The following is a 3,719-nucleotide window of genomic DNA, read 5'->3' on the forward strand; positions in this document are numbered from 1 at the left end:
CCGCTGCCTATTTAATTAGCAACGATCGCTAGCCCAGTTGGTCCGTTGGGCTTTGCTCGAAGCCAGAGGTCTGTGCTTCGATTCTCAGCCGCGCCCCTTTTTCTCCAATTTATTTCCAACGTTCCAACTACTGCATATATATATTTCGCTCCATATAAGGTTAACAAAAATCGTGTAGCTCAGCTGGCTGGGCTGGTTTCGGCTGAGGTTTGGCTCGGGTCGAGGTTGTGGGTTCAAAACCTGGCTTCAACATATTTCTTCTCTTTTTTTTTTTTAAATTTCTTCCTCTTGGTAAAAATACCAAACGAACTCCAAAAATTACATAAAAATACTCTAAAAATTCCTAAAAATCTCTAGAATATTTTAAAAGAATTTCCAAATATTTTTATGGACATTTGGAACACGAAATAGGGAAAATTGGGTCGTTACAACTCTCCATACCTTATAAAAAGTTCGTCCTCGAACTTAGAATAGCTCTGGATACTTCTGTCTCATACTGTCCTCCCGCTCCCAAGTGATTTCCTCGTGCTTCTGGTTCTGCCAGACGACCTTCACTAGTGGTACTTCTTTGTTTCTCAATCTCTTGACTGCTCTGTCCACTATCTGTGTAGGTCTACTCTCGTAGCTAAGATCCTCTTGAATCTGCACTGTCTGAGGCTGAATCACTTGGCTGGGGTCGTGGAGACACTTCTTTAGCATGGAGACATGAAATACATTGTGTATTGCTGACATGTCTTGTGGTAAGTCCAGCCTGTAAGCTACTTTCCCAATCCTTTCTGTGATCAGGTAAGGTCCTACATAACGAGGACTTAATTTGCCCTTCTTGCCAAATCTCATCACTCCCTTCATAGGAGCGACCTTGAGAAAGACTGAATCCCCTACATGGAATTCAAGTGGCCTACGGCGTATGTCAGCATAACTCTTCTGTCTACTCTGGGCAGTCTCAATTCTCTGTCTGATCTTCTGAATAGCCTGAGTAGTCTCATCCATCAGCTCTGTCTGAATGCCCAGTTCTACTTCCATTTCTTTTCTCTCACCTGCTTCTTGCCAGCAAATGGGTGATCTGCACTTCCTACCATACAGTGCCTCATAAGGTGCCATCTTGATGGTGGCCTGATAGCTGTTGTTGTAGGCAAATTCAGCTAAGCATAGATACTTGCACCAACTTCCTTTGAAATCTAGTGCACAAGCTCTGAGCATATCTTCTAGAATCTGATTTACTCGCTCTGTTTGTCCATCAGTCTGAGGATGGAAGGCTGTGCTGAACTTGAGTTTGGTACCCAGTGCAGTCTGAATACACTCCCAAAAGTGAGAGGTGAAGCGTCCATCTCTATCAGAAACAATAGATTTAGGAACTCCGTGAAGTCTGATCACCTCTTTAACATACAACTGCGCCAACTATAGAGTGGGACACCTTGATGGCTAGAAAATGAGCAGACTTGGTCAATCTGTCCACTATCACCCATATCGCATCATATCCATTTGTGGTTCTTGGAAGACCTGTTATGAAGTCCATGGATATGTCTTCCCACTTCCACTCTGGTATAGGAAGAGGCTGTAGAACTCCTCCTGGTCTCTGGTGTTCTGCTTTGACCCTCTGACATGTCAGGCAGGTACTGACATATTTAGCTACATCTCTTTTGAGTCCAGACCACCAGAATCTCTATTTCACGTCTTGATACATCTTGGTAGAACCAGGATGCATGGAGTAAGGTGTACTATGAGCTTCTTCTAAAATTTTCTTCCTCAGCTTTTCATCATTGGGGACACACAGGCGGCTCCCCTGATAAAGAATTCCACTGTCTGATACTCGAAACTCTGAATTTCCTTCTTCTTGTATCCCTTGCTTGATCTTTTGGATATCTGGATCTTCACTTTGCTTTCTCTGTATATCCTCAAGCAAGGTTGACTCTAAGGTCAATGTAGAGAGTTGCCCATAAATAATTTCCATTCCAAAATCTGACAACTCCTTCTGCAGTGGTAGGGCTAATGATGACAAAGACATCAGGGATGCACTGGATTTTCTGCTTAGTGCATCTGCCACTTTATTAGCTTTGCCTGGGTGGTAGAGGATTTCACAGTCATAATCTTTGACCAACTCTAGCCACCTACGCTGTCTCATGTTTAAGTCCTTCTGAGTGAAAAAGTACTTAAGACTCTGATGGTCTGTGAAAATTCTGCACTGAACGCCATACAAATAATGTCGCCAGAGTTTTAGTGCAAAGACCACAGCTGCCAACTCAAGATCATGAGTGGGGTAGTTCTTTTCATAATCTTTGAGTTGTCTGGAAGCATAAGCTATCACTTTTCCTTCCTGCATGAGTACAACTCCTAAGCCCATCTTGGAAGCATCACTGTAGATGTCAAAACTCTTGTCACTGTCTAGAACAGTCAGAATAGGAGCACTGGTCAGTCTCTTCTTGAGCTCTTGGAAACTCTGCTCACATTTATCGACCATTCAAACTTCTTATTCTTTCTGGTGAGGGCTGTTAGTGGAGAGGCTATCCTGGAAAAGTCCTCCACAAATTTCTGTAGTACCCAGCTAAACCGGAAGCTTCTGATCTCCCTAGCGTTCTTGGGTCTACTCCAGTTGTTGACCGCTTCTATTTTGCTGGATCCACTTGAATGCCTTCTTTAGAAATTATGTGACCTAGAAATGCCACCTGATCTAACCAGAACTCGCACTTTGAGAACTTAGCGTAAAGTTGCTTTTGCTGAAGAGTCTGCAGTACTATCCTCAAATGCGTGTCATGCTCCTCTGGGGTTCTGGAATAGATTAGAATGTCATCGATGAACACAATGACAAATTTGTCAAGGTATTCTCTGAACACTCTGTTCATCAGGTCCATGAAAACTGCAGGTGCATTAGTCACACCAAAAGGCATGACTACGAACTCGTAGTGTCCGTATCTGGTCCTGAAAGTCGTTCTGGGTATGTCTCTTTCTTTCACTTTTAGCTGATGGTACCCAGAGCGCAGGTCTATCTTTGAGAATACTGTCGCCCCTCTCAACTGATCAAATAGGTCGTCGATCCTGGGGAGGGGGTACTTGTTCTTGATTGTCACTTGATTTAGAGCTCTATAATCTATGCACATCCGCATAGATCCGTCTTTCTTCTTGACGAACAACACGGGAGCTCCCCATGGTGAATGACTAGGGCGGATGAAGCCTTTGTCAAGCAGCTCCTGAAGTTGTTCCTGTAGTTCTTTCATCACTGAGACATGCAGATGGAGCCTTTGAAATTGGACCTGCAGGAACCGGTTCAATCTCAAACTCCACTTCTCTGGGAGGTAGTCCGTAGTTCTTCCGGGAATACCTCGATACCAGACTACCTGAACTTCCTCCTGCTTGGGTCTTTCTTGTTCTTCTGTACTCACAATGTGTGCAAGAAAACCAGTACACCCTTTAGCTAACATCTGGTGAGCTGTGAGAGAAGAAAGGAACTTCTGGGTCTTCCTCTTTGGCACCCCTGTGAACTCAAAGGATGATTCACCTTCTGGACTAAAGATCACTTTCCTTCTGCGGCAGTCCACTGAAGCACTGTACTTGCTGAGGAAATCCATACCCAAAATGATATCGAAATCCTGCATGGCGAGGACCACCAGATTTATACATAGCTCACGGTCTGAAATTCTGACTGGTACAGCCCGAAGCCACTGGTCGGATTCCATGACTTCCCCAGAAGGTAGGGTCGTCAGGAACTTGGAGTTCATGTTTTC

This window comes from Zingiber officinale, chromosome 1B, assembly GCF_018446385.1.
Source record: "Zingiber officinale cultivar Zhangliang chromosome 1B, Zo_v1.1, whole genome shotgun sequence".
In the NCBI taxonomy this organism is placed as follows: Eukaryota; Viridiplantae; Streptophyta; class Magnoliopsida; order Zingiberales; family Zingiberaceae; genus Zingiber; species Zingiber officinale.